The following is an 11,926-nucleotide window of genomic DNA, read 5'->3' as shown; positions in this document are numbered from 1 at the left end:
GCCGGCGACGACCAAACTGCGGCGGGAGCTCGCCGGAGTGGCGCTGCGAGCGGTTTTGGGCCAAGCCAAGGGCACCAGAGGGTTGCCCTTGCTTGCGCGCATCCAAAGGAGGCATGCGGGAGGCGCGGGGTGGCCGGAGCTCGCCGGAGTGGGGGCCGCGGCGGCTGCCGGAGCTCGGGTTTGGGCGGAGCGAGGTTACGGAGCGCTAGGGGGCTGGCTGAGGGGCTATGCGGACTCCTGGGGCAGCTAGGAGCACGCTAGGCTCATCGGACTGGCCGCAACAGCACGTCAGTGCCATGCCCGGCGTCCATGGCGGACGGCGGCGCTCGGTACGGTGGCTAGCATGGCTACTGCACGGGAAAACCAACGGGGAGAGAGAGGAAACGTAGCAGGGACTCACGGGGATGACGAGGGAACGCTCGGCGAGGTCGGGGACGGTCTGGAGCCGGCGAATTTGACGAAGATGGCCGGCGGGTCCGAGGTAGAAGACGACGGCGATGGCGGCGATGCAGGGCTTCCGGAGGGCTGTGGATCAGTGGGGAGGTAGAGGGAGGACCGGCGGAGCTTCCTGGGGCGTCGGCGAGGCTAGGGGTGGCCGGTGGCCATGGGTACGGCGATGATGACGGCGAGCTCCGCTCGGTGGTGTGCGCGGGAGGGAAGCAGAGGAGGGAACGGGGTCCAGGGGAAGAGAGAGGCGGTCGAGGGGGTCGAGGCGTCTCCGTGGCGTCGCGAGGGAGTCGGGGAGGCTGCCACGGCGAAGCAGGAGGTGGCCGGAGCTCTTCGGGCGCGCGCCACGCCTCGCCTCTGCCTACTGGCAGAGGAAGAAGAGGACAAGGGGGGGAGGTGGGCTGGACCAACAGTGTTGGGCTGGTTGGGCTACACAGAAGCTGGGCCGGAGGTGAGGTTAGGTAAGTTTCTGTCTCTGTTTTATTTCTTCTGTTTTCTATTTTCTGTAATTTGTTTTGATTTAGTTTAGCAACTAAATTATTTAAATAAATTCTGTAGATTTTTATGTGGCTTGCTAAAATATATACAAAGCCACTCACAAACCTCCAGAATTATTGGAGTCATATTTAATATATATTTAAATATAAATCCAAAGCAAATAGTTATTGGATTAAATCAAATGACCAAAATAATTATCTCTGTGACTCCAAAAATATTGGTTTAAATTTTACCTCTTACCAATATTTCCATGGAATAACAGGAACATTTTCTTGGACACATTTGAGAAGATTTAATTGTTGGTTATTTTTAGAGGTTTCTGAGGCTTTGAAAACTCCTCAATTCAAATTTCATTTGAAATAAAACATGATGCTCACAAGAGGTCTAGCCTAGTGCATAACAGGACCAGGGATGTGACACCATGAAAAACAGTGTTGGATTGTTTAAGACTCTTATCAGTCAACCCCATCCGACGAAACGTCTCATAATAGAGGATGTTGATGCTACTGCCTCCGTCCATGAGCACCTTAGTGAACTTATATCCACTAACCTGAGGTGCCAGCACCAAGGCCAAGTGACCATATTATCAACCCGGGGAGGGTGATCTTCCCTACTCCACACAATGGGCTGTTCTGACCACCTCAAATAACATGGAATCGCCGGCTCAACAGCATTGACAGCCCTATTATGAAGCTTCTGGTCCCTCTTGCATAAACTAGTGGTAAATACGTGGTACTGCCCACTATTCAACCGTTTTGGGTTACTCTGATACCCGGATTGTTGTTGCTGTTGCTGCTGATTACCTTGGTCGGGTTGCTGATTATAGCCACCCTGGTTACCCGAATGGCCCTGACCATGAAAACCGCCTCCGCCTGAACCGGCACCCAGGCCATGAAAGCCGCCTCCGCCTGAACCGCCGCCAGGTCCGTGGCTACCATCAAACATGTTGGAATTTTTAAACACCTTGATGATCGTACAGTCCTTCCATAGATGGGTAGCTAGCTTCTCCCGGGTGCCGTGTCTTGGACAAGGTTCATTCAGTAGTTGCTCGAGGGTGGGACCTGACCCACCTGACCGAGGAGGTGGCCTACCCTTGCGCCGTTGGTTGTTGCCCTGTGTATTGGTGTTAGCCACAAACTCGTCAGCCTTACGTTTAGTACCTCCTTGATTCGCCGGGATATGCTGGTGACCCTTACCATTGCCGTTCTTCTTTCCCTTCCCTATCTTTTCTTCATCAGACACGGGATCCTTGGTACTATCAGAATCAGCATATTTTACCAGGGCCGCCATCAACTGGCCCATATCATTACAATCATGCTTGAGTCGCCCCAACTTCTGTTCTAGAGGTTCAAAACGGCAATTTTTCTCCAACATTAAGACCGCAGAGCCGGCATCCATCTTATCAGATGAGTGTATTATCTCCTTGACCCGGAGCACCCAATGGGTCGTGGACTCGCCTTCCTCCTGCTTACAATTAGTCAGGTCTATGATTGACATAGGTTGTTTACATGTGTCCTTGAAGTTCTGAATGAACCGGGCTTTTAAATCCGCCCATGAGCCGATGGAGTTGGGTGGCAAACCTTTCAACCAAGTGCGAGCCGTTCCATCCAACATCATAGTGAAATACTTAGCCATTGCTGCATCGCTGACCTCCAACAGCTCCATCGCCATCTCATAACTTTCAATCCATGCCCCAGGCTGCAAGTCGGCCGTGTAATTAGGCACCTTACGGGGCCCCTTAAAGTCTTTTGGGAAGCGCTCATTTCATATAGCCGGCACTAGGCAAGGGACACCTCCTGTTCTTGTGGCCACTCCTGCCTCAACAGAGGTTGCCGAATAAACCGTAAAAGCCTGATGAGCTGCCTGCTCAGCTGCCAGTTGAACCGCCCGCTCAGCCTCTTGACGGATTCTCTCTTGACCCGCCAAGTTAAGGGCCCCCCCTACGTCGGCTTATGCCTGCGCGGTTGGTTACGACGTTGAGCATTGCTCGACATAGCGGCTGAGTCCATATGCCTGCTATAGCTTGGGCTCCGGCTTGGGCGAGGGGTTGAATGGATTCTGTCTCGACTATAAGAGTACGCATCCTACTGCGCCAGAGCCGTCTGAAGAAGTTCTCTCACCCTTCGTGTTTCAATTGCTGTCGGAGAGTCGCCTTCCATCGAGAGAGCCGCCAAACGAGTTGACGCAGCGATGAGATTCTCCAAAGGGTTAGAAAAATGACCCGGTGGTATTGGTGTGTAATGAGGCAGAGCAGTATTCATACGGGGTGGCTCCATGGCCCGCGGTTGAACCGGTGCCCCAGCCCCGGGTGTCGTGATCCGGTTTGCCTCCGGCGGGTGACTTGGACCAGCCCCGAGTGTGTGGAAGAGATTGCTAGGGTTGTAAGTCAGAGGCAGACGTGACTGAGTTTTCTGGTGCCTTCTCCTCATGACCTCGTTTTACGCGTTCAGGTCCACCGAGTGCCGGAAAGTCTCTACCTGAAGCTGCTGAGCACGAGCATCCAAAGCCGCCCGCTCCGCGGCCATCCTGACCTCTTCTACTGCTAAATTTTCCTTGGCCTGTGCCATCTCTTCGCATAACCGTGCCACCTCCACGTCATGCTGAGCCTTATCCGCCATCTCCACTACAACAGTCAACAGAGCCGTCAACTTATCCATGAGGTCCATGAGCACCTGAGCCGGGGGGCGCACAGGGTCTCCTGACCCGGCTTCTGCCGACCCGGTGGTTATCGCTGCCGCAGCCATAGAGTTCTGCCCGGGTTGAGTGCTGGCCATGAAAACTCCGGCTTGATTCGGCAGCTCAGAGAGGTCCGGAATACTGCTGCCATCGAAACAGCCCCCAAGCACGCCATCTTGTAACTGATACAAAGAATCTGTCTCGCCTGAGGACGACTCACCGTCAGAACAGATGGTCGTCTCACTGCCATCCACTGATCCTTTAGAGAATTCACCTCCATGAATGCAACCTACGAAGGCCTGCCTCACGACAGGTTGAGCCCGGGCGGATCTCGCGCGCTGAGCCGTCTCGATGAGGTTGGTGCAGATGTCCGGCTCAGGGCCCGATTCGCCGATCCAGCCGATGAAGACATGGATTCCACCAAAGGGGACCCGGTACCCATACTCAATTGAGCCGGCCTCGGGGCCCCAGCCTTCGTCGTCGATATAGAGCTTGCCACGACGACTTTTAGTCATCCGGCCCACAACATATCCCTTGAGCCCTTCAAAGCTGCCCTTCAAGAACTCAAATCCACTGTGCGCTGGCCCCATGGTGGGCGCCAACTGTCGTGGAATTGTCACGGCAGATGTCCTAGTGAAAGGACTTAGTCGTAGGGCCATCGCAACTAGGAAGCTTAAAGGGGTCAATCGGGACAAAGGACATGAGAGGTTTATACTGGTTCGGCCCCTTACGGTGAAGGTAAGGCCTAGTCCAGTTGATGTTTTATTGCTAGGTTTCGATGACCAAGGAGCGAATCTGCTAGCTTGTCTATCGATCTCTAGTTTCTTCTGCTAAGCCGCTGCCGGGTCATCCCCTTATATACATGGGTTGGCGCCCGGCGGCCTACAGAGTCCCGGCCGGCTCATAAAACGTGTCCGGCTCGGTGACTTCTTTTATATGCCTTTCTTTACAAGTCTTTCTTTACCTATGGCGGTTTACAATATTGGGCCTTAAGCCACCTCTGGGCTTAGGCCTTCTACAAGTCTTAATAAACTATCACCTTGAATATTACTGGGCTTCTTTTTGTAACCCGCCATTGGGGTTCACCCGGCCCCTCCTGGACGGGTCATACCTTGTATCTATATCCCCAACACATATGGTTATGATGCCTTGATGTTATTTGCTCTTTGTTATGTGTACTTTGATGCCATGCCCTTGGTTGCAATATACCTTGATATTGCTTGTCTCTTTCTTGCTCTCAAGTTGCCATCATGCTAAATCTGTCAACCTGTTAACAACATGTTCCATTTTTGCAAGTTCCATAGTAATTACTCCATGCATCATATGAACTTGTTCCCATGGACTAAGTTGAAGTATATCATGTATACTACATTCTCGTTTCTTTTGCATAATTATTAAAGTTGATAGGCTTCCTATTATGTGCCTCCAAATTCAGCATCATAATCTTATTATTTTGCATTCCCAGATTTCCTTAAGTCTGAGAATCATCTTATTTCATGTTGCATCTTGTCTTGTTGATTGCCATTGATCTAGGGGTTATATGGAGATGCTTAGTAATCATGTTTTTCCATGCTTAACCTATACTTTAATGCCATGCTTTTGCTTGTTATGTTCTTGCACTGTAGCATCATTATTTCATGCCTCCAACATGTCAACATGTTATTCCTGCTCACATGTATGCCCTGTTTTTCACTAATTCATAATCTATGTTATTAAATTGCTTTTTGCATTGATCATCTTGGATTAATCTTGATGCCTATGAACCTGAACCTTAATGATATTAGAAGCATGTAACTTGTACTTGAAGTGCATGTCAAGTTTATGCCCATGTGTTTTCTGTAGCATGTTGTTTCCTTGATTGCAAAGTGCTTAGTTGCTGTTTTGGGCAGATTGTGTTTGGAACTTGTATTGAGTGTACGTGTTGAACCATGGCTCTGTTTGGAGCATGCTCTATATGAACTTGATTAGTTTTGCATGTAGTTTCAGGTTACCTTGTTGCATCCATGTTTTGGAGTGTTTGTGATGTTGTTTTGCTTGCATTTGCTTCAATGCCATGTTTAACTTGTTTTGCTCATATCTTCTAGGTCGTAGCTCCGAATTAAATGAACTTTATATGTAACTTGACTAGAAAACCGTGTTGATCATCTTGGTGAACTTTAACCTGGTGTTTAACAAATTTAACATAAGGTTTTATCCAGATCTGGACCAATTTCGAAATTTACATATGAGGACTTACCGGAATTGTTATATGTTGTTTCCGGCTTCATTTAAACTTGCTTTGTTGTGTTGCTCTTGTGTGCATCATCTCTTGACATGAGTAGCATCATGTAGCCTTGTCATGCATCATACTTGGTTGAGCATCATGTCATGTTTATGTGTTGTGTGTTTACCATGTTGTTTCCTTCTTTCCGGTTGTGCTCCTTCTCCATGGTTCCTATTTCGTTGCGATTGTGAGGGTTCGTTCGACTACGTGGATTCGTCTTCTTCATGGACTCGTTCTTCTTCCTAGCAGGATTTCAGGCAAGATGACTGTCACCTTGGATCTCACTACTATCCTTGCTCTGCTAGTTGTCTTGATGCTATCGCAGCGTCGCGCTACCTACCACTTGTTTATCAAGCCTCCCAAATTGGCATGATAGCCTCTAACCTTTTCACCCTTCCTATCAAACCATTGTTTGGCTATGTTATCGCTTTGCTCAGCCCCTCTTATAGCGTTGGTAGTTGTAGGTGCAGTTGCAGGATGTTCCATGTTGGGACATGGATATCAAGGATATCATGGGATATCACAATATCTCTTATTTAATTAATGCACATATATACTTGGTAAAGGGTGGAAGGCTCGGCCTTATGCCTGGCGTTTTGTTCCACTCTTGCCGCCCTAGTTTCCTATTGAGGAACGCAGTATTTCAAAAAATTTACCTACGATCACACAAAATATATCTAGGAGATGCATAGCAACGAGCGAGGAGAGTGTTCACGTACCCTCGTAGACCGAAAACAGAAGCGTTAGGTAACGCGGTTGATGTAGTCGAATGCCTTTGCGATCCAACCGATCAAGTACCGAACGCACGACACCTCCGCGATCTGAACACGTTCAGCTCCGTGACGTCCCTCGAACTCTAGATCCAGCTGAGGTCGAGGGAGAGTTTTGTCAGCACGACGGCGTGGCGACGGTGATGATGAAGTTATCGATGCAGGGCTTCGCCTAAGCACTACAACAATATGATCGAGGTGGAAATCTATGGAGGGGGGCACCGCACATGGCTAAAATCAACTTGTGTGTCTATGGGGTGCCCCCTCCCCGTATATAAAGGAGTGGAGGAGGGGGAGGGTCGGTCTCATGGGGTGCACCCCAAGGGGGGATTCCTACTCCTACTAGGAGTAGGTTCCCCCCTTTCGTAGTCCAACTAGGAGGGGGAAGGAAGGGGAAAGAGAAGGAAAGGGGGGCCGACCCCCTCCCCAATTCGGATTGGGCTTGGGCGGGCGCGCCCCACCACTTGGCCGCCTCCTCCTCTCTTCCACCATGGCCCATGAAGGCCCATTAACTCCCCGGGGGGTTCCGGTAACCCCCCGGTACTCGGAAAATGCCTGAACTCATCCGAAACCATTCCGGTGTCCAAACATAACCTTCCAATATATCAATCTTCATGTCTCGACCATTTCGAGATTCGTCGTCATTTCCGTGATCACATCCGGGAATCCAAACAACCTTCAGTACATTAAATCAAAAACTCATAATACATATCGTCATTGAACGTTAAGCGCGGACCCTACGGGTTCGAGAACTATGTAAACATGACCGAGACTCATCTCCGGTCAATAACCAATAGCAGAACCTGGATGCTCATATTGGTTCCTACATATTCTACGAAGATCTTTATCGGTCAAACCGCATAACAACATACGTAGTTCCCTTTGTCATCGGTATGTTACTTGCCCGAGATTCGATCGTCGGTATCATCATACCTAGTTTAATCTCATTACCGGCAAGTCTCTTTACTCATTCCGTAATGCATCATCCAGTGACTAACTCATTAGTCACATTTCTTGCAAGGCTCATAGTGATGTGCATTACCGAGAGGGCCCAGAGATACCTCTCCGATACACTGAGTGACAAATCCTAATCACGATCTATGCCAACTCAACAAACACCATCGGAGACACCTGTAGAGCATCTTTATAATCACCCAGTTATGTTGTGACGTTTGATAGAACACAAGGTGTTCCTCCAGTATTCGGGAGTTACATAATCTCATAGTCTGAGGAACATGTATAAGTCATGAAGAAAGCAATAGCAATAAAACTAAACGTTCATTATGCTAAGCTAACGGATGGGTCTTGTCCATCACATCATTCTCTAATGATGTGATCCCGTTCATCAAATGACAACACATGTCTATGGTCAGGAAACATAACCATCTTTGATTTACGAGCTAGTCAAGTAGAGGCATACTAGGGACACTCTGTTTGTCTATGTATTCACACATGTACTAAGTTTCTGGTTAATACAATTCTAGCACGAATAATAAACATTTATCATGATATAATGAAATATAAATAACAACTTTATTATTGCCTCTAGGGCATATTTCCTTCAGTCTCCCACTTGCACTATAGTTAATAATCTAGTTCACATCGCTATGTGATTTCACACCAATAGTTCACATCACCATGTGATTAGTTCACATCTCCATGTGACTAATATCCAAAGGGTTTTACTAGAGTCAATAATCTAGTTCACATCGCTATGTGATTAACACCCAAAGAGTACTAAGGTGTGATCAAGTTTTGCTTGTGAGAGAAGCTTAGTCAATGTGTCTGTCACATTCTGAACCGTATGTATTTTGCAAGTTTTCTATCTCTACAATGCTCTGCAAGGAGCTACTCTAGCTAATTTCTCCCACTTTCAATATGTATCCAGATTGAGACTCAGAGTCATTCGGATCGTTGTAAAAGCTTGTATCGGTGTAACTCTTTACGACGAACTCTTTATCACCTCCATAACCGAGAAATATCTCCTTAGTCTTCTAAGGATAATTTTGACCGTTGTCAAGTGATCCACTCCTGGATCAATATCCGCCTTACCAAACTCATGGCAAGGTACACAATAGGTTTTGTACATAGCATAACATACTTTATAGAACCTATGGCTGGGGCATAGGGAATGACTTTCATTCTCTTTCTATTTTTGTCGTGGTTGTGTTTTCAGTCTTACTCAACTTTACACCTTGCAATATAGGCAATAACTCCTTTGACTGTTCCATTTTGAACTACTTCAAAAAATCTTGTCAAGGTATGTACTCATTGAAAAATCTTATCAAGCATCTTGATCTATCTCTATAGATCTCGATGCCCAATATGTAAGCAGCTTCACCAAAGTCTTTCTTTGAAAAACTCCTTTCAAACACTCCTTTATGCTTTCCAGAAAATTCTACATAATTTCCGATCAACAATATGTCATTCACATATACTTATCAGGAAGGCTGTAGTGCTCCCACTCACTTTCTTGTAAATACAAGCTTCACTGCAAGTCTGTATGAAACTATCTGCGTTGATAAACTTATCAAAGCGTATATTCCAACTCTGAGATGCTTGCACCAGTCCATAGATGGATCCCTGGAGCTTGCGCATTTTGTTAGCACCTTTAGGATTGACAAAACCTTCTGGTTACATCATATGCAACTCTTCTTTAATAAATCCGTTAAGGAATGCAGATTTGACATCCATTTGCCAGATTTCATAAAATGCGGCAATTGCTAACATGATTCGGACAGACTTAAGCATCGATACAAGTGAGAAAATCTCATCGTATTCAACACTTTGAACTTGTCAAAAACCTTTTTCTACAATTAGAGCTTTGTAGATAGTAACACTACTATCAACGTTCGTCTTCCTCTTGAAGATCCATTTATTCTCAATGGCTCGCCGATCATTGGGCAAGTCAATCAAAGTCCATACTTTGTTCTCATACATGGATCCCATCTCAGATTTCATGGCCTCAAGCCATTTCGCGGAATCAAGGCTCATCATCGCTTCCTCATAGTTCGTAGGTTCGTCATGGTCTAGTAACATGACTTCTAGAACATGATTATCATACCACTCTGGTGCGGACCATACTCTGGTTGACCTATGAGGTTCGATAGTAACTTGATCTAAAGTTTCATGATCATCATCATTAGCTTCCTCACTGATTGGTGTTGGAATCACTGGAACTGATTTATGTGATAAACTACTTTCCAATTCGGGAGAAGGTACAATTACCTCATCAAGTTCTACTTTCCTCCCACTCCCTTCTTTCGAGAGAAACTTCTTCTCTAGAAAGGATCCATTCTGAGCAACGAATGTCTTGCCTTCGGATCTATGATAGAAGGTGTATCCAAAAGTCTCTTTTTGGGTATCCTATGAAGACACATTTCTCCAATTTGGGTTCGAGCTTATCAGGTTGAAACTTTCTCACATAAGCATCGCCACCCCAAACTTTAAGAAACGACAGCTTAGGTTTCTTGCCAAACCACAATTCATATGGTGTCTGTCTCAGCGGATTTAGATGGTGCCCTATTTAACGTGAATGCAACTTTCTCTAATGCATAACCTCAAAACGATAGTGGTAATTCGGTAAGAGACATCTGTAACACCCCAAAGTTTTAACCATGATTTATTAATTAAAATTTTGCCAGAAAATTAAATTTTCATTTTTTGGATTTATCTTTTGATTTCAGAACCACTCCTTTCTTCTGAATGGTGGAGTTTTTCCCTCCAAATGAAAACTTTTCAAGAAAAAAAATTAGACTTGAGTGCATACTCAAGAACATTTCTTTTATCAGTGGAATTATTCCTATAATTATTTTCCTAGGCTATATTTATTTAAAAATGATTTCTCATAAGTTTTAGAGTCCCATTTGCACTACAAACCTTTGATAAATTCATTTAAAATTCCACCAAAATTTGGAGATGACATGTGATGTTCCTAAATCACTTTTATGCAAAAACCTCTCTTAGTCATTTGGGGATTTTGAGCCCTACCTCAAGTGTTCAAATCTGGTTTAGTCTGCAGTTTGCACTGCAACCTATTTTAATATTTATTTAAAAATTACATAAAATTTGGAGATGTCAGTAGATACATATAACTCTTTTTTTTTTGCAAAAATCCAGCTTTGTGTTTCATAAATTTTAAACAAACCATCCTCTTTTTCATTCTGGTCCAGTTTGGTATTTTGCACTTCAACCCTATTTTAAATTCCTCTAGTGACCTCGGGATTTTTCCTACTTGTAGTCAAACTTACCAAACCCTTAAGTCCAGGAGATTGGGCCCATTGGAATATTTTTGGTCCATGCAATAATGCCCTTCACCTTCTGTCTAGAACTGAAGATTTGCAAAACTTGCACTAGCAAGTTTCTGGTTTTGCCCAACTAGCTTTGCCATCATCACATTCACCTAAAGAGACTCTGATCTGGAGATTTTGGCCACCAGAAGAGATGCCCAGATGCTCATGGCATTCTGTCGAGCACCTTGTGTGCATGGCCAGTTTTGGCATAGTTTTTAGTATACATTGCGGACTTGATCCCCTGACCCAGCAGCCATGTCCACTAATCTCCTAGCTACCTCTAACCTAGGTCTGTTGATTTGCATTGGCATTCAAGCAAGTTTGGTCGCTCTGGCATTTCGTCGAATGATTGCCGTGCGTGCCCGAAGCGCGGCCAGAGCGCGCGTTTTGCACGTGCCGCGCCCGAGCCGCCGCGCCCCTGGTCTATTCCCCGAGCTTATCTTGACCCTCTGCCGCTCGCAGCGTAGAGCCAAGCCTCGACCTGTACTCCCTCACGAGCACCACAACACCTCGCCACATCTCTGGCAAGCCCGAAGCTAGCTGCTATCGCCGCCTACTGTGGTCGGTGTCGTACGGGCCACCTGGTGCGCCCTCGAGTACCCCAGACCGCCGTGCTCATCCACAACCCCGTCGCCTACCTCTGCAAGCTCTGCCAGCCAGCCCCCACCTCCCCTGCTCTGCAATAGTGCCACCGCCGTCGTGGTTATCCTCAGGCAACCGACAAACCGACCTATGGCGCCTATAAAACGAAGCTCCCCTGCTCTATCAGCCTCAGGTAGCACCGTATCTTCCCCTTAGACCAATCCCACGCATCAAATTGACCCGCAACGGCCATCTTCCTCTCCTCCGGCAATGGTGGCCACCGCGGCCGCTCTGTCATATTCGTTGCAGTGCCCTCCCTAACCCCACAACCCACAGAGCCAGGAGACCACCACAACCTCGTGAAGCCACCCCAGACTATCAATTTCTCTGAAGATGGC

Source organism: Triticum dicoccoides, chromosome 7A (assembly GCF_002162155.2).
Source record: "Triticum dicoccoides isolate Atlit2015 ecotype Zavitan chromosome 7A, WEW_v2.0, whole genome shotgun sequence".
NCBI classification, from domain to species: domain Eukaryota; kingdom Viridiplantae; phylum Streptophyta; class Magnoliopsida; order Poales; family Poaceae; genus Triticum; species Triticum dicoccoides.
The sequence above is the reverse complement of the archived record's forward strand: the minus strand, read 5'-3'. Positions refer to the sequence as shown.